Source organism: Ovis canadensis, chromosome 8 (genome assembly GCF_042477335.2).
Source record: "Ovis canadensis isolate MfBH-ARS-UI-01 breed Bighorn chromosome 8, ARS-UI_OviCan_v2, whole genome shotgun sequence".
NCBI classification, from domain to species: domain Eukaryota; kingdom Metazoa; phylum Chordata; class Mammalia; order Artiodactyla; family Bovidae; genus Ovis; species Ovis canadensis.
Genome location: NC_091252.1, coordinates 16213712 through 16234209, shown reverse-complemented (window position 1 = coordinate 16234209; position 20498 = coordinate 16213712).

Genomic DNA, 20498 nt, shown 5'->3' with positions numbered 1-20498 from the left:
CTTTTTTGTACAGTTCTTCTGTGTATTCTTGCCACTTCTTCTTAATAGCCTCTGCTTCTGTTAGGTCCATATCATTTCTGTCCTTTATCGAGCCCATCTTTGCATGAAATGTTCCCTTGGTATCTCTAATTTTCTTGAAGAGTTCTCTAGTCCTTCCCATTCTGTTGTTTTCCTCTATTTCTTTGCATTATTCGCTGAGGAAGGCTTTCTTATCTCTTCTTGCTATTCTTTAGAACTCGGCATTCAGATGCTTATATCTTTTCTTTTCTCCTTTTCTTTTCACTTCTCTTCTTTTCACAGCTATTTGTAAAGCCCCCGCAGACAGCCATTTTGCTTTTTTGCATTTCTTTTCCATGGGGATGGTCTTGATCCCTGTCTCCTGTACAATGTCATGAACCTCCATCCATAGTTCATCAGGTATTCTGTCTATCAGATCTAGTCCCTTAAATCTATTTCTCACTTCCACTGTATAATCATAAGGGATTTGATTTAGGTCATACCTGAATGGTCTAGTGGTTTTCCCTACTTTCTTCAATTTAAGTCTGAATTTGGCAATAAGGAGTTCATGATCTGAGCCACAGTCAGCTCCCAGTCTTGTTTTTGCTGACTGTATAGAGCTTCTCTATCTGTGGCTGCAAAGAATATAATCAATCTGATTTCAGTGTTGACCATCTGGTGATGTCCATGTGTAGCGTCTTCTCTTGTGTTGTTGGAAGAGGGTGTTTGCTATGACCAGCGTGTTCTCTTGGCAAAACTCTGTTAGCCTTTGCCCTGCTTCATTTTGTACTCCAAGGCCAAATTTGCCTGTTACTCTAGGTATCTATTGTCGTCCTACTTTTGCATTCCAGTCCCCTATAATGAAAAGGACATCTTTTTGGGGTGTTAGTTCTAGAAGGTCTTGTAGGTCTTCATAGAACTGTTTAACTTCGGCTTATTCAGCATTACTGTTTGGGGCATAGACTAGGATTACTGTGATATTGAACAGTTTGTCTTGGAAATGAACAGAGATCATTCTGTCATTTTTGAGATTGCACACAAGTACAGCATTTCAGACTCTCTTGTTGACTATGAGGGCTACTCCTTATGGCAGAAAGTGAAGAGGAACTAAAGAGCCTCTTGATGAAAGTGAAAGAGGAGAGTGAAAAAGCTAGCTTAAAACTTAACATTCAAGAAACTAAGATCATGGCATCTGGTCCCATCACTTTATGAAACAATGAAAACAGTGAGAGACTTTATTTTCTTGGGTTCCAAAATCACTGCAGATGGTGACTGCAGCCATGAAATTAAAAGACGCTTGCTCCTTGGAAGAAAAGCTATGACCACCCTAGACAGGATGTTAAAAAGCAGAGACATTACTTTGCTGACAAAGGTCCATCTAGTCAAAGCTATTGTTTTTCCAGTAGTCATGTACAGATGTGAGAGTTGGACTATAAAGAAAGCTGAGTGCTGAAGAATTGATGCTTTTGAACTGTGGTGTAGAGGAAGACTCTTGAGAGTCCCATGGACTGCTAAGAGATCAAACTTGTCAATCCTCAAGGAAATCAGTCCTGAATATTCATAGAAAAGACTGATGCTGAAACTGAAACTCTGACACTTTGGCCACCTGCTGCGAAGAACTGACTCATTTGAAAAGACCTTGATGCTGGGTAAGATTGAAGGCATGAGGAGATGGGGACAACAGAGGATGAGATGGTTGGATGGCATCACCGACTTAATGGACATCAGTTTGAGCAAGCTCCGGGAGTTAGTGATTGACAGGGAAGCCTGGCATGCTGCAGTCCATGGGGTGGCAAAGAGTCAGACACAACTGAGTGAAGAACTGAAATGAACTCTCTAGTAGATCAGATGGTAAAGAGTCTGCCTGCAATGCAGGAGACCTGGGTTCGATCCCTGGGTCAGGAAGACCGTCTGGAGAGGGGAATGGCAACCCACTCAGTATTCTTGCCTGGAGAATTCCATGGACAGATCATGGGGTCTCCAAGAGCCGGACACAACTGAGTGACTGAACTGAAATGAACTCTCTGGTAGATCAGATGGTAAAGAATCTGCCTGCAATGCAGGAAACCCGGGTTCGATCCTTGGGTCGGGAAGATCCCCTGGAGAGGGGAATGGCAACCCACTCCAGTATTCTTGCCTGGAGAATTCCATGGACAGACCATGGGGTCGTTAAGAGCCAGACACAACTAAGTGACTGACATTTTTATGTCACTTTGGTATGGTTAAAAGGACTAAATCAGGAATCTCCACTGATTTGGTCAGTCTGGTCTCTTTTGTTGTTGTTGTTCAGTTGCTCAGTCATGGCCAACATGACCCCATGGACTGTAGCCCGCCAGGCTTCCCTGCCCTTTACCATCTCCCAGAGTTTGCCCAAGCTTATTTCCATTGAGTTAGTGATGCCATCCAACCATCTAATCCTCTGTCCTCCCCTTCTCCTGCCTTTAATCGTTGCAAGCATCAGGGTCTTTTCCAAAGAGTTGGCTCTTTGCATCAGGTGGCCAATGTATTGGAGCTTTGGATTCAGCATCAGTCCTTCCAATGAATATTCAGGGTTGATTTCCTTTAGGGTTGACTGATTTGATCTCCTTGCTGTCCAAGGGACTCTCAAGAGTCTTCTCCAGCACCAGAGTTTGAAACATCAATTCTTTGGTGCTCAGGGCTTCCCTGATAGCTCAGTTGGTAAAGAATCCACCTGCCATGCAGGAGATCTGAGTTCAGTCCCTGGGTCGGGAGTATCCCCTGGAGAAGGGAAAGGCTACCCACCCAGTATTCTGTCCTAGAGAACTCCATGGACTGTCCATGGGGTTGCAAAGTGTTGGATATGGCTGAATGACTTTCACTTTCACTTTCAGCCTTCTTTATGGTCCAACTTTCATATCCATACATGACTACTGGATAAATCATAGCTTTGACTATATGGAGCTTTGTCAGCAAAGTTATGCCTCTGCTTTTTATCTCTGTCTTGCTTTGTCATAGCTTTTCTTCCAAGGAGCAAGTGTTGTTTACTTTCATGGCTGCAGTCACTGTCCATAGTGATTTTGGAGCCCAAGAAAATAAAATCTGTCAGTTTCCATTTTCTCCCCATCTATTTGCCGTGAAGTGATGGGACTGGATACCATGATCTTAGTTTTTTGAATGTTGAGTTTTAAGCCTGCTTTTTCAGATGATCATTATTCAGTTTAAATATTATAGAGAAAAAATTGAGGGCCATCCTGGTCTCTCATAAATTGTTTTCTTGTCTGCATGTGTTTGTAGTTTCCTTTTACCTTTTCTATAGTTTTTCTCTATAGCTCTTTGTCACCTTGCAAGTTTTCCAGAGCTCTTTAACATAAAATGATCTACTGAAGTAATTCATATTTATCTTTAAAACCATAAATATATACAACTCTTATTTGTCAAAAATAAATAAAAATTAAAAGAAAAGAAAGCAAAACGATTGATCAGGAAGCTGAGAGTGATCAGCTCAATAAAATTACATGATCTTACCACATTTCCAGACAAGAAGCAATATTTAAACCCAGGACCCATTGACTGTAGGTGTGGTCCAGTCTACAGGAGGTAGAACTCTACAATACCATGGCAAGTATGTACTATAATGATTCTCCCCATTCTTCCCAAGAGGTTCACAGTTTTTCACTTGGCTGATTATGCAGTGAGGAAAGGATAATACTCAGAGATCTCTAGGGCTTTTGAAGTCAGGAGACCTGAAATGCCATCACGGATCCTCCAATAGAGAGATGACAAGTGGAGGGCTAGGTCCATAGAGACCCTGGCAACATCCAGTTTGCTGTGGGTCTGCTGGGTCTGTGGCCTCAGTCTGTGGTTAATCTCCCACATCTGGATGCACAACTGGGATTGACATATTGGCAGTTGAAGAAAAGTTTACACTGAGTCCACCCGGGGGTCAAAGCCAAAGCCATCATATTAACTAAGACCATGTGAAAGCCTGATACTGTCTCCTTCCACCTTACAGAAGTAGCGTATTAAAAAAAATCGCAACTTCTGTACTTAGCTAGCCAAGATGAAGAAACAAGAATCATTTAAAGAAATAAAAGTACTGAAAAGAACTAAAAAGCTAGGTAAAAAAATATATATACATTTAAAATATTATAAATATTATATATCAATACAAATATTAATATAATATATAAAATTATGCATTCATACATATTATATATTTATATATAATATAAATATAAATTTATATAAATGTATGCCTATGTAAATATATTTGAAATTATGTTCTAGAAATTTATAATTTATATTATATATTTGTATTAATATTATATATATTTATATGAAATATAAATATTATAAATTTTAATTATAACATATTACATATAATTTATAAAATTTATATATTTATATAAATATGATATGTAAAATATTATGAAATATTATATAGATATAAAACAATTTCCAAAACACTGGTTTTCAGGCAAGGAAGGGCAGTGGTTCCTGAAAGAAGGGAAACAGTACCCCCCACAATCTCTCCAGCCTCCTGCCTTCAAGTGTTCCAGGCTTCTGTGCAGAGAGAGAGAAACCAGTCGAGCCCAGCCATCTTCCTGAGTTGAGGACACAAAGCTAGAAGTCAAAGGCGGTCCAGGGTAACTAGATTCTCAATCCACACCCTAGCCAGTAGAGAGCATTGTGGATAGAGTCCTCGCCTGGTCCACCGGTGCTTTCAGCGAGTCTTCTGCGTGTGAGGAAACTCTCTGCAGCTGTGGATAGAACCACCCAAAAGGAGCAGTACACAGAGATCACAAAAACCCAGGAAGAGTTTGTGTTCCCACCTGACAGAGTGGAAAAGCCCATAATTCATGGGGCAGAGAGTGGAATATTCAGAAAAACATTACCTAAGTAGTGGGATAAAGATTAATCATGTGCTGCACCCACCTCAGAACACTTAAAGGCAAGTCTCTAGAGCATCACACTCTTTCTGAGTAGCTTAACTGCTTTACACAACAAAACTCTAGAAGTTTTGCTTGGCAGGTAGATTCTTTACCACTGAGCCACCTGGGAAGCCTGATTCCAAATTGATTACTCTACAAATAATAGCCAGATTCTTAGATGAAGAATTGGAGGAGGAAATGGCAACCCACTCCAGTACACTTGCCTAGAAAATTCCATGGATGGAGGAGCCTGGTGGGCTACAGTCCATGGGGTCACAAAGAGTCAGACACGACTTCTTCATGACTAGATGAAGAATGGCTTCCAAATATTGAGTCAATATGCAAACATTTGTGGTTTAACAAAGTTTGGCAGATTTTGTATGAGCTGGCCATGAATTTGTATGTAAATATGTAAATAAGTACCCTTTAAACTAAGGGCTTCATAGAATGTTCCACATTATATAACTGTTGTTGTTCAGTTGCTCATTCGTGTCCAACTATTTGGACCTCATGGACTGTAACACACAGGCTTCTCTGTTCACCATTTCCCGGAGCTTGCTCAAACTCGTGTCCATTGAGCCGATGGTGCCATCCAAATATCTCATTCTCTGTCATCCCCTTCTCCTCCTACCTTCAATCTTTCCCAGAATCAGGGTCTTTTCCAATGAGTTGACTCTTCACATCAGGTTTTCAAAGTATTGGAGCTTCAGCTTCAGCAGCAGTCCTTCCAATGAATATTCAGAGTTGATTTCCTTTAGGATTGTCTGGTTTGATCTCCTTTCTGTCCAAGGGACTCTCAAGAGTCTTCTGTAACACCACAGTTTGGAAATATCAATTCTTTGGCACTCAGCCTTCTTTATGGTCCAACTCTCACAGCTGTACATGACTACTGGAAAAACCATAGCTTTGACTATATGGCACTTTGTCAGCAAAATAACATCTCTGCTTTTTCATAAGCTGTTCGTGTTTGTCATAGCTTTTCTTCCGAGGAGCTAGCATCTTTTAATTTTATAGCTGCAGTTACTGTCCACAGTGATGTTGGAACCCAAGAAGATGAAGACTGTCACTATTTCCATTGTTTCCCTGTCTATTTGCCATGAAGTGATAGGACTGGATGCCATGATCTTAGTTTTTGAATGTTGAGTTTTAAGACAGCATTTTAACTCTTTTTTCACCTTCATCAAGAGGCTTTTTAGTTCCTCTTTACTTTCTTCCATAAAGGTGGTATCATCTGCTTATATAGGAGACCCCAGTTCGATTCCTGAGTCAAAAAGATTGACTGGCAATCTTTATTCCAGCTTGTGCTTCATCCAGCCTGGCATTTTGCATGATGTACTCTATATCTAATTTAAATAAGTAGGATGACAATATATAACCTTGACATACTCCTTTCCCAGTTTTGAACCAGTCTAAGGCAAGTGGGGCTTTCCAGGTGGTGCTAGTGGTAAGGAACCCGCCTGCCAATGCAGGCAGACATAAGAGATATTTCAGTCCCTGGGTTGAGAATATCTTTTGGAGGAGGGCATGGTAACCCACTCCAGTATTCTTGCCTGGAGAATTCCATGGACAGAAGAGCCTGACAGGCTATGGTCCATAGGGATGCAAAGAGTTGGGCACGACTGAAGAGACTTAGCATGCATGAACAAGGCAAACAGCCAAATCACCTGGAGAATTAGAATTCAGCTTTTGCAGATTCTCTTTGCCTAGCCAGAACAGTCTCTTGGTTTTAACGTGGTCTGTGAGCACTCAGACCAGATTAGAATATATTTATTGTTTTGCTAAAAAACTAAACAAAACCCCAATTTGTGTTAATTTTCAATGGAGATTACTTTGTTTCGTAATTTGAGGAAAATTACATCTTTTTAAAAAGATGTAAGGGATTTTGAAAGGGTACTTTTGGTGGTAGCTCTTTTCCAGACAGGACAAAGAGATGATAGAAATGAAGACTGAAGATAAAACTAACTTGAAATTGACAAAATCAAAATGTCCACATGTTACCCAATCCTTTTCAAGTTCAATCTCTAATTTTTAAAGCTTTTATTATATACATATATATATATATTTCATTTTCATTGTATTTTATTGTGCATGGACATTTGAGAAAAGTTAGCTCAATCAGAACCAAAGAGGGAGATCATTATTCAATATGACCATCTGTTTTACTATAAAACCCAGAGTTAAGCAAGTAGACTTTTCCCTATGAATATGTTGTATGAAGTGAAGTCGCTCAGTCATGTCTGACTCTTTGCGGCCCCATGGACTGTAGCCTAGCAGGCTCCTCTGTCCATGGGATTTTCCAGGCAAGAATACTGGAGTGGGTTGCCATTTCCTTCTCCTGGGGATCTTCCCAACCCAGGGATCGAACCTAAGCCACCAGGTAAGTCATGTTGTTGTCACTCATGTTGTATGAAGTACTATGGAAAAGAAGAAAAAGAATGCCTTGCTTTCAACCATACCAAGAATGCCCCTTCAACTCTAAATATACAATTAAAAAGTTGCATGCAAAAGTCAAAGATAAAGGAGGTATCATTTAATTGATAACTGTTCTTATTTATCAAAGTAGTTGTTTTTTAACTGATTGTTCTTTTTTCTTAAATTATCTTTAATGATCTTTGCTTCCATTGTATGGTTTTTCAAATATCATATTAAATGTCTTCAGAGGTTTTCCTTAACCTTCTTCTAAGAAAAAAAAAGAAAATAAAAAGAAATCAAGACCCAGAGAAACATGCAGGTTCATAAATATAGAATTGGCTGATTTTATTGTAGTGTACAACAAATACCTTGAATGCATACATATAGTAAGTGACTATAAAGCTGTAGTGGATTTTCAACCTTTTAAATAGAGTAAAGTTGCAGTTGTTATATACTATCCTGCTTTTAGTAAGGGCTTCCCTAGTGGCTCAGTGGTACAGAAACTGCCTCAAAGCAGGAGACCTGAGTTCAGTCTGTGGGGCAGAAATATCCGCTGGAGAAGGAAATGGCAGCCCATTCCTGTATTCTTGCCTGGGAAATCCCGTGAACAGTGGAGCCTGATGGGTTACAGTCCATGGGGTCACAAAAGAGTCAGACACTTCCTATGACTAAACAGCAGTAACAACACGCTCTTTCCTCAAAGAATCTTAGGCCGGAGTCCTCCATGACAAGAGTGATAAAGTTTTGTGAACTGTTGACTGACTAGTCCTATATTCCAGAGTAAAAAAAAAAAAAAAAATCTGGGGTGATTTAACTGTGCCAACCTTCTTTAATCCTTTTCCTACTCATTCCAATCTTTAAAATCATGCTAGAGGGCCCTGGTCTTGGTTTATGTGGTTCTTCACAGGGTTTCTATAGTTGCCTCTGACATCTGTCTTGGCATTTGATTCGTCACTTCCTCAACATTCCTCAGGGACATCTGATGGTCTGTTTTCCACACAGCCAAAAGAGCCACCCAATCATTCTCACATCACTTCATGTGAATTTTCTTCATAGTCCTTTTATTTTTGGCTGCAGCAATTGTTAGTTCCAGCACATGGGACCTTCGATCACTGCAGCGTGTAGGTGAAACCTGGGCCTCCTGCATTAGGAGCACAGAGTCTTAGCCACTGGACCACTGGGGAAGTCCCCTTCACAGCAGCTTTTGTTTTCTGGTGTATTTTTTATTTCTTTGATGTAGTTGTCTCTCTATATTAAGCTATAACCTCCAATGACAATCAGTGGACCTATGAATATTTTTGTGAGTCTATGTTGGAGTCATAAATTCTAAATAAAATATAGAGACAACTATGCATTTAGATATTTAGGTACATTAAAATTTTTCTTGTATATGTAATGACTAAAGAAAAATATTTGTTAGTAGCAAGCAAATGCAAATAACTTTTAAAGTGCTAATTATTAATAATAAATGGATAATTTGATATTACTCCCTGAAATTTAAGACTTGTGAAACTCCTAACATTTGTGAAATGTAAATATGTTTTCACGTACTAAGAGCTATAATCAAGATAATAGGCTTTTCTGTAGCTATTAGAAACAGAGCAATTACTTGGATGTGAAACTTCAGCTAGAACACAGTTCCAATCTTTTGCTGATTGCTTTCCCTTCCTTTGAATAAGAGTCAGTCTTGGCTGGATAACTGATGTTAATGTAAATTCACCTAGCTTCAAAAACAGTGGTTTAAGAGGAAACCAAAGTATAATGTTAAGTTTATTTAGGCTTTGATAGAGCAGATCTGGGAAAATGAGAGAAAGAATAAGTGGGGAATGCCTTAAGATTTCCTACTTTTCAGGAATGAGGCTAATTTTGACCACGTTGCCTCTTTATTTTACTTTCACTTCCCTAGGCTGATTGAGGATTTTTCTGTCTTTGAGTTCTGTGCTATCTGTTGAGGAGGATTTTCCTAGCTCAGGTACAGCCCTTGTTTTGCTCCAGCTCTGCTTCTCCATGTCTATTCCCTGACGTTGAGACCAAATGACTAGTAAATTAGGCTCTTGGGAAGAAATTAAGTGTGTGCATAGAAGATATGCAAGTTGGCAAATTCTTCTTTGCTTTCTTACGTGAAATATGTGTGGAGAATTCAGGCTTTATATGGGCTTTTCAAAAACAGCGGTGGGATTTCTGGCATAAACTGCAAGACAATTCAAGTTCATACATATTTCCCACACTGTTAACACAACATAAACTTTTAGGAGATTCCAATATAATAGTAGTACTTAATTCAATTTCTCCTTTAAATGCACTTTTTTTTTTAATTTTAGTTTTTTATTTTTTAAATTTTAAAATCTTTAATTCTTACATGCATTCCCAAACATGAACCCCCCTCCCACCTCCCTCCCCATAACATCTTTCTGGGTCATCCCCATGCACCAGCCCCAAGCATGCTGCATCCTGCGTCAGACATAGACTGGCGATTCAATTCACATGATAGTATACATGTTAGAATGTCATTCTCCCAAATCATCCCACCCTCTCCCTCTCCCTCTGAGTCCAAAAGTCCATTATACACATCTGTGTCTCTTTCCCTGTCTTGCATACAGGGTCGTCATTGCCATCTTCCTAAATTCCATATATATGTGTTAGTATACTGTATTGGTGTTTTTCTTTCTGGCTTACTTCACTCTGTATAATCGGCTCCAGTTTCATCCATCTCATCAGAACTGATTCAAATGAATTCTTTTTAACTGCTGAGTAATACTCCATTGTGTATATGTACCACAGCTTGTTTATCCATTCATCTGCTGATGGACATCTAGGTTGTTTCCATGTCCTGGCTATTATAAACAGAAAATGCACTTGTTTTTTTTTTTTTTTTTAGTTTTTTTTATGGAGAACCAACTACAACCTTATTCTGTTATAAATAGATCATATATACATATATATGCATATATATGTAATATACATGTCTGTGTACATACCTTAATAGTCATAAAATATTATATTATGTATACATATGTACACATGCAATATTGTTTATGTGCATCCATGAATATATGCAACATTGTGCAAACATTTTCAGGTAATTATTTTTTCAGGTTTTCTGTTTAAGTGGGGCAGGCAGAAGTATAGATAAATATACAGTTCAGTGAATATCACTCTTAGGTCTTGAAAAAATATTGATTTTTGTGTTTACCCACACTTTTGTCTTCCCTGCTTAGATAAATCAAATCATTACCTGAAAAAGAACACCCTGAACATGTGTGCAGAATATTGCATGTATATATATGTACCTGAAAATTTTTCAGAAATGAAAGTCTGAGTGGCAACATTTTTTTTTTTTTGTCTCTGAAAAGTTAACTAAATTAAAGGAAGAAGAGAGGGATGCTGAATGAATTTTGTTTGTTTAGGTTGTAGATACCTACCTTAGCACTGGGAATAAAAGACAACTCAACTTTCTCATAGATTTTGGGGGTTATCTGTTGCAAGATGATCCAAAAAAATTGTCTCAAACTCTGACATACAAATGCAACATGCGTTTCAAAGGAAGGAGGATCTAAACTTTATTTTTTATTTTTTAAAATTTTTATTTTTACTGTATTTTACTTTACAATACTGTATTGATTTTGCAAAAAGGGAAAACATTGCCAAATGCAAAAATCTGTTACATTTTCACAGTTTGAGGTAAAGAAAGTAGCTTTTACAAATCTTTGTATTATTACTACTAAGTAATTACTTGGTTATACAAATAATTATCTTTATTTCTAGTCATTTAAGATTTTCTTTGTTTAAATTTAACCCATCTCAGATGACAAACCAAGGAACAGCTCAAAATGGTGATACATTTTGGGTTTTCTAGTAGGGAAAGTGTGGGAGAGACAGAAAATAAGAAACAAGGAAGACAAAGGGAGAGAACAGGAGAGAAAAAAAGAAAGGCGGAAGGAGAGGGAGAGAATTTTCAGGAAGAAGAGGATGGTGAGCATCCAGGTATCCTTTCTTTCCAGGATACCTGAGTAGCAGCATCAGTGAGTATCTCCTGGGGTTGCACGTGGAGCATCAGAAGAGAGCTGTTCACTGTCAGAGTTTGCTATTTGTTGGAGCAGACAGAAGGAGTTTGGGGACTGGCCTGTTGTTAAGAAGGCGCAGTTATTCCATTAAGACAAGAGGTAACCTTTAAATGAAACTGTGGTCGTTTAGGAGCTGACATTTGATTCCTTGTGCACCCAGTCTCCACTATAATTTCCTGCCTCCCAACGAAGCAATGAACAGCGTTCAATTTAAGGTCAGGGTGCAGAAAAAGTGTCTGCTCCATTAAAATAAAAACTGTATTTCAGAAGTTGACAGGCAGTGAAGTTAGTTGCAGGGAAAATTATTGGAAAGAGATTGAAACTGCTTTTATGAACAGAACACTGAGAAAAGCAATGGCAACAGAAGTGAAATCTCCTGCCATGGTCATAATGTTTCTTAATCGACACATTGAATTAGACCGAATGCCCATGGGACTGTGGTTCCAGCCAGGATGTTGGCTAGTCATGTCAAGGACCACTTTCTCCAGTGATGTTTTTGTCAAATACCACTTTTGGATTACCAATACTTCAGCGTGTCACAGTTGAGTGTCTTCATCAGAAATGGATTCAGGTGTTGTCTCCCTTCCCCTTGGCTCTCGAGACCTTCTGCACTGCCAGTTACACCAAGTGTCCCTGAGCCTGTAACTAAAGAGACCCCTACCTACGCTCTGGGTCCCTTCCCTTCTGGCCAGTTGGGAACCTCCCCCGTTGTCATCACTTTTCCATCTCCCTTCACCTTTTTTTTTCTTCTATAAGCTTTTTTTTTTTCATAGAAGCCTTTAAGTTTACTCTCATCTTTCTTAGATTAAAACAACAATAGCAATAAAACAAATTAAAAAATAATTCTTTGACCCTACTTCTATCTACTGCTCTACCTGGCTTCTCCTTCCCAGCAAAGTTGCTTCAACCAGGGGGCTGGTTTGAGGACTGCTTTTCTCTGCAGCCGCCTCTCCACTGTACCCTGGGCAGGTTTCAGGGGTGGGAGCAGGGCAGGTCACACAGGGTTCCTCGCAGTGGGGCTTTGGTGATCACAGTGGCTGTCTTCAGGTTCTTCAGAACTTTGTGTTTGAAAGCTTGCCTTGTTGGAAGTCTAATGAGATAGTAGGCGATGCTTCAGTTATTGGATGATGCTTTTGGCAGGCTTGAAACCAACTCGGGTGGGGTCACCTCCTGAAGTCCCACCTCCTGAGGAGGGGTTGGAAGCAGGGGCTCCAGGTCCAGGAATTGCTGTCACTCCCAGCACCAGGCAGCACCAGGTTGCTTGGTGAGAGGGGGACATGTGTTTGTTGTTGCCCTCCACCCTTAGTGCTCACCTGGGCAAGAGCACACGGAGAGCCCTGTAGGGGGGGCACCTGGTGTCTTGGGGGCTGTGGTGGTAAGGCAGCAGCAGCTGATCCCCCACTGGCGCTGGTGGCACCATGGGGAGTTGGGTGGGGGAACCTGTGGGGATGCCTCTTAGTGATGCTCTATGGAGATCCCTAAGGCGTCCCCCACAGAGACTGCAGTTCCTCGGAGGAGCTGGTCCACTGTGGTTGTGGCCTGGAAAGGGGAGATGGACTTCCCTGACCCTCGCCAGCTCGCATATTCATTTGGCACTGAGCCCTGAAAATGTTGTAGCCTGTCCTGACTGGATGCTGACTAAGGTCAGCTGATCACCCTAAGGAAGCTGATCACCCTAAGGTCACTGAGACCTATTTGCTGCAAAACTCAGGCTGCTCCCCAGGGCTTGTTCTCCCTAAATTCACCACCTCATTAGCCACCATCAAGCTCTCCTTCCTCCTTCTCCCCTTTCTCCTCTCCCCTGCAGCTGTGACCATGTGTCCCTTTTCCCCTCCTGTCTCCCTGTCAGTCTGCCTTGCAGAATCCTCCTCCTTAGCCCTGGTTTACTGTTAGTGCTCTTGACGCTTTCAGGGTTTCTGCCCTGCCATTCATGCACTTCCTTTTTCATGACTTTCATCCCATTGTGTGCTGACTGTCTTGCCCAATCCATATCTTATGCTCTGAATATCATCCTGGCAGTTCACTCTGTCCAGTGACCTGATCTTACTTTCCAGAGCCCACACTTCTTCTAAGATTGCAAAGAAATTCATCTTTGCTAAAAATAGCTGTTGCTTACTCAGCATTTCCTAAAAGCTAGGCTTGTTGTTTATATGTTTATTTCTAGGACTCTCACTTTTGCTTCAAGGCAACAATTGTCAAATACATTTCATGGGTGAAGAAACAGAGGTTCAGAGAGCTAAAGAAGCCAGCCTGAGATCACACAACTACTAGATTACTCAAAAGTTTGTTAAATTCCAAAACATATTTCTATCTACTCTAGCAACTAAGTACCACAATGATACTTGTATTAGACACTAATGAGCTGTTCTATTATCTCTTCTAGGTAAAACTAAGAATAAGCACTAGTTATGTGCCAACACTCTGTTCTAGTTACTTTATATATGTTAACTCATGTAATAAACAGCTTATGATATGCTTTTGAACTGTGGTGTTGGAGAAGACTCTTGAGAGTCCCTTGGACTGCAAGGAGATCCAACCAGGCCATTCTGAAGGAGATCAGCCCTGGGATTTCTTTGGAAGAAATGATGCTGAAGCTGAAACTCCAGTACTTTGGCCACCTCATGCGAAGAGTTGACTCATTGGAAAAGACTCTGATGCTGGGAGGGATTGTGGGCAGGAGGAAAAGGGGACGACAGAGGATGAGATGGCTGGATGGCATCACTGACTCGATGGACGTGAGTCTGAGTGAACTCCGGGAGTTGGTGATGGACAGGGAGGCCTGGTGTGCTGCAGTTCATGGGGACACAAAGAGTCAGATATGACTGAGCAACTGAACTGAACTGAACTGAACTGATTGTAGAGTTGGAGAAACCAAGACCAGAGAGTTTAGCAACTGAGGTCATGCACATAGTCGGAGGAATTGAGTCAGGAGTTCAGCCTAAGCAGTCAGCCACCTCTGCTCTGGTTGTAGCCACTGTGCCATACACCTTCCTCCAGGCAACTACAAGTTGGCACTTGCCATGGGCAGTTGCCATCTACCACCATAAGGCTTAAATTATGTGCTACTGCAGCTGCTGGTTTTCAACACTCCCTGAAAGATCAGGGTGGAGAGCAGAAAGGAAGCACTCCATGCTCTGGGAAAAACTGGCAGGACAGGTCTTCAGATAGATTTTTTTCAGGAGCCAATTTTATGAGCCCAATTCTTATATCTCCTCATATCTAGAAAAGCACTAAAATCCTTCCTGGTGATAATTGCTCCTCATGACTAGCAGGAACCTTCCGCAAAAAGATAATGTGATTGACTACATATTGCTCCTTCATCAAAACCGCATACATACTGTCCTCCCTGCCTTGCCTTTCTGGAGCAGTTTCTCAGAACTATCTGGGGTGCTGTCTTCCAGGCTATAGTCCTCATTTTGCCCCAAATAAAACTTAACTCACAGCCCTTACATTATTCATTTTTTAAAAAGTCAACATTGCTCTGTTTGGTCCATAACCAACTCTGAGGAGTTAAGAAAGTGGCTCCTCCATCTTTCACATTGTCTACCTTTTGAACAGTCGTAATATTACATGGTCACACTATCCCTACGGAGAAATTAACTGGAAGAAAGATAAAGGCATGAAAATTCTCTAAATGCAACAAGGAAGATAATATCTTACGTGTGATTTTTAAGTCTTGTTTAGCTTCCTGTACTGCATTTTCCCTTCTTGGAGAGAGAAATCAAGTTTCACAGAGTCCAAAGTAATTCTTTTGAAGTTTGTATTAGCCATAGTTATATAACATGGAGGACTAATAATTTGCTTAAATGCTGAGATAAGTAAGGAATAACAATATATAAGAGTTTTTTTCATTCATCAAATATTTACTGAGTGTCTAGTATGAGCCAGATAGAGTCCTAGGCTTAGGAAAGACTGTGGTAAACAAGATGCAATTTCTATCCACAAAGACTTCATTCTTCATGGGGCGCATGGGAAGCAGCACCTACAGAAATCCCCAGGCAGAAGAAAAGCTGTTTGCTGGAGGCAGGAAAACGAAAGAGCCCCAGACAAGGTCTACCAGCAGTAGACCAGACCTTACATCCTTGCTGTGTACTAAGTCACCTCTCAATGCGTCACTTTTCTCATCTGCAAAATGAGTTGCTGCCTCATTGCATTGTAAGGCTTAAATGAGCTAATCTCTGAAGTGTTTAGAGCATAATATGCAGCCACTAAATGTTAACCAGTGCGAAGAGTTGACTCATTGGAAAAGACTTTGATGCTGGGAGGGATTAGGGGCAGGAGAAGAAGGGGACGACAGAGGATGAGATGGCTGGATGGCATCACTGACTCGATGGACACGAGTCTGAGTGAACTCCGGGAGTTGGTGATGGACAGGGAGGCCTGGTGTGCTGCGATTCATGGGGTCGCAAAGAGTTGGACACGACTGAGTGACTGAACTGAACTGAACTGTTACTATTATAATTACTGTCATTACAGCTGAGGTTGAACTCAAGGAAAGATAAGACTTTCTCTCAAAGAGGAATATATTTATGTTTCTCCCAAATTCCTAACTTATCCCTTCCCCTACCTTTCTTCTTTTTTTTCTATATTGTATGGCACAGGGAACTATATCCAGTATTTTGCAATAACCTATATGGGAAAAGAATCTGAGAGAAAATATATAACTGAATATTATATATGCCTGCATGCCAAGTTGTTCCAGTTGTGTCTGACTCTTTGCAACCCCTGGGACTGTAGCCCACTGGGCTCATCTGTCATTGGAATTCTCCAGGCAAGAATACTGGAGTGGCTTGCCCTGCCCTCCTCCAAGGGATCTTCCTGACCCAGGGACTGAACCTACATCTTTTTTGTCTCCTGCATTGGCAGGCAGGTTCTTTACCATTAATACCACCTGGGAAGCCCAAATATTATATATATATATATATATATATATATATATATATATATATATATATATAAAACTGAACTGGGCAAATGGACAGAATATCCTGATGAGCTACGGTCCATGGGGTCACAAAAGAGCCGGACATAGCAACAAAATAACAACAGCAAAAATATAACTGAATCACTTTGCTGTACACCTGAAACTGCTGCTGCTGCTGCCGCCAAGTCACTTCAATCGTGTCCGACTCTGTGCGACCCCAGAGACGGCAGCCCACTAGACTCCCCTGTCCCTGGGATTCTCCAGGCAAGAACACTGGAGTGGGTTGTCATTTCCTTCTCCAATGCATCAAAGTGAAAGGTGAAAGTGAAGTCGCTCAGTCATGTCCGACTCTTCCCAACCCCATAGACTGCAGCCTACCAGGCTCCTCCGTCCATGGGATTTTCCAGGCAAGAGTGCTGGAGTGGGTGCCATCACCTTCTCCGACACCTGAAGCTAACACATTGTAAATCAACTATACTCAGTAAAATGTAAGTTTATTAAAAAAGAGGAGCATGCTATCTTAAACTGTTCCCATCACTCAAATGATTCAATCAAATGAGCACAGATTCACTGAGAGAGTCCCCATTTGGGCATAAAAGAGTATTATGGCATTTTCTACAGCTCCTGTCTCTGGTTACCCCTGTACTACACAGGGGATTCTTTGTCTTTGTGGCTAGAGATGGAGTGGATGGTGGAAACTCCTGCTGAACCTTGGGATGTCTGTTTCCGAGTTTCTACCTTTTTCTATCGGAGAAGGCAATGGCACCCCACTCCAGTACTCTTGCCTGGAAAATCCCATGGATGGAGGAGCCTGGTAGGGTGCAGTCCATGGGGTCGCGAAGAGTTGGACACAACTGAGCGACTTCACTTTCACGCATTGGAGAAGGAAATGGCAACCCACTCCAGTGTTCTTGCCTGGAGAATCCCAGGGACTGTGGAGCCTGATGGGCTGTCATCTATGGGGTCGCACAGAGTCAGACACGTTTTTCTATGGGGGGGCGAGGGATAGATTTGGTATTCAGCGCTTCCTCTGAGTGTACCAACATCCCTGGCTCCAGGTTCTACTTTCCTGGAGCCCTGCCCCTGGGACCTGGGAATCTCTCTCACTGATTCATGTTCCCCAAGTCGGATGACTCAGAAACAAGCTGGATTTTCCTTGGATTATGGCTTTTAAATTCATCTAAAGAAACACAAAATAAGGCAACGGTAGAAATAAACTCACATTTTAGTATTTAGAAAATCCCTCATTTTAAAATCAATTCACTATTCTGTTCTCTTGTTTTTCCAAGATGAGATCATCACCGCGAAACTTTTAAAGGCAGAGTGAAGGACACTCCATCACTTCTATGACTGACAGGATTCTCTACTTGTGTCCTGTGTCAGTCAAGGAAACAAAACTCATAGTTGGGATTTTGACGGGGGAAAATTAAGGTAGGAAATTTGTTAAGTGTTGGATAGCTGGAAAAGCAAAGAGAGGGAACAGAGATAATAACTGAAGCCAGAAGCTCCACCCCTGGGGCTGGGGAATCAAAGGAAAGGAGTTGTGTTGTCAGAATTCAAATGCTAACAAGTGGGCCCCCATGTCCCGGGACTGAGACCTCTGAGGAAGGGTTGCTTCTGGTACCTTGCAGGGCACAGTGAGGCTGTTTGGGAAGATGGGAAAAAAAGCTGGAGATGAGAATTAACAGTCCCTAATGCTGGACTGGAAGAAACACAAGCTGGAATCAAGATTGCTCGGAGAAATATCAATAACCTCAGATATGCAGATGACACCACCCTTATGGCAGAAAGTGAAGAGGAACTAAAAAGTTTCTTGATGAAAGTGAAAGTGGAGAGTGAAAAAGTTGACTTAAAGCTCAACATTCAGAAAACGAAGATCATGGCATCCGGTCCCATCACTTCATGGGAAATAGATGGGGAAACAGTGGAAACAGTGTCAGACTTTATTTTTTTGGGCTCCAAAATCACTGCAGATGGTGACTGCAGCCATGAAATTAAAAGATGCTTACTCCTTGGAAGAAAAGATATGACCAACCTAGATAGCATATTTAAAAGCAGAGACATTACTTTGCCAACTAAGGTCCGTCTAGTCAAGGTTATGGTTTTTCCAGTGGTCATGTATGGATGTGAGAGTTGGACTGTGAAGAAGGCTGAGCACCGAAGAATTGATGCTTTTGAACTGTGGTGTTGGGGAAGACTCTTGAGAGTCCCTTGGACTGCAAGGAGATCCAACCAGTCCATTCTAAAGGAGATCAGCCCTGGAATTTCTTTGGAAGGAATGATGCTAAAGCTGAAACTCCAGTACTTTGGCCACCTCATGCGAAGAGTTGACTCATTGGAAAAGACTCTGATGCTGGGAGGGATTGAGGGCAGGAGGAGAAGGGGACGACAGAGGACGAGATGACTGGATGGCATCACTGACTCCGTGGACATGAGTCTGAGTGAACTCCAGAAGCTGGTGATGGACAGGGAGGCCTGGCGTGCTGCGATTCATGGGGTCGCAAAGAGTCAGATACGACTGAGCGACTGAACTGAACTGAACAAGGTGAAGGACTTCCAATATTCATTGTAAGGACTGATGCTGAAGCTCCAATACTTCAGCATCAGATGTGAAGAACTGACTCAGTGGAAGAATCCTGATGCTGGGAAAGATTGAAGGCAGGAGGAGAAGGGAACAACAGAGGATGAGATGGTTGTATGGGATCACTGACTCGATGGACATGAGTTTGAGCAAGCTCTGGGAGTTGGTGATGGACAGGGAAACCTGGTGTGCTGCAGTCCATGGGGTTGCAAAGAGTTGGACATGACTGAGTGACTGAACAGGGTGAAGGGTCATTGCTAAGCAATTTGAAAGGATTGGGAAACAAAGCAAGAGGGGAACAAGGCTGTTCTTTCTCCTCTAGTCTTTCTCTAGCACTCTTATCACAGAGCTTAGCAGGAGCCTAGGGTGCAGGAGTAGGTCTGTTACTGAGAGAAAATTATTTTGTAACTAGAACAAGTCATTTGCCTGCTTCAGGGATAGGCCTCTCAGTTCAGTTCAGTTCAGTCACTCAGTTGTGTCCGACTCTTTGCGACCCCATGACTTGCAGCATGCCAGGCCTCCCTGTCCATCACCAACTCCTGGAGTTCACTAAAACTCATGTCCTTTGAGTCGGTGATGCCATCCAGCCATCTCATCTCTCTGTTGTCCCCTTCTCCTCCTGCCCCCAATCCCTCCCAGCATCAGAGTCTTTTCCAATGAGTCAACTCTTCGCATGAGGTGGCCAAAGTACTGGAGTTTCAGCTTTAGCATCATTCCTTCCAAAGAAATCCCAGGGCTGATCTCCTTCAGAATGGACTGGTTGGATCTCTGCAGTCCAAGGGATTCTCAAGAGTCTTTTCCAACACCACAGTTCAAAAGCATCAATTCTTTGGTGCTCAGCTTTCTTCACAGTCCAGCTCTCACATCCATATATGACCACTGGAAAACCCATAGCCTTGACTAGACAGACCTTTCTTGGCCAAGTAATGTCTCTGCTTTTGGATATGCTATCTAGGCTGGTCATAACTTTCTTTCCAAGGAGTAAGCGTCTTTTAATTTCATGGCTGCAGTCACCATCTGCAGTGATTTTGGAGCCCAAACAAATAAAGTCTGACACTGTTTCCACTGTTTCTCCATCTATTTCCCATGAAGTGATGGGACCAGATAACTTGATCTTAGTTATCTGAATGTTGCACTTTAAGCCAACATTTTCACTCTCCACTTTCACTTTCATCAAGAGGCTTTTTAGCTCCTCTTCACTTTCTGCCATAAGGGTGGTGTCATCTGCATATCTGAGGTGATTGCTATTTCTCCCGGTAAGCTTGATTCCATCTTGTGCTTCTTCCAGTCCAGCGTTTCTCATGATATACTCTGCATAAAAGTTAAATAAACAGGGTGACAATATACAGCCTTGACGTACTCCTTTTCCTCTTTGGAACCAGTCTGTTGTTCCATGTCCAGTTCTAACTGTTGCTTCCTGACCTTCATATAGGTTTCTCAAGAGGCAGGTCAGGTGGTCTGGTATTCCCATCTCTTTCAGAATTTTCCACAGTTTATTGTGAAACATACAGTCAAAGGCTTTGGCATAGTCAATGAAGCAGAAATAGAGGTTTTTCTGAAACTCTTGCTTTTTCGATGATCCAGCGGGTGTTGGCAATTGGATCTCTGGTTCCTCTGCCTTTTCTAAA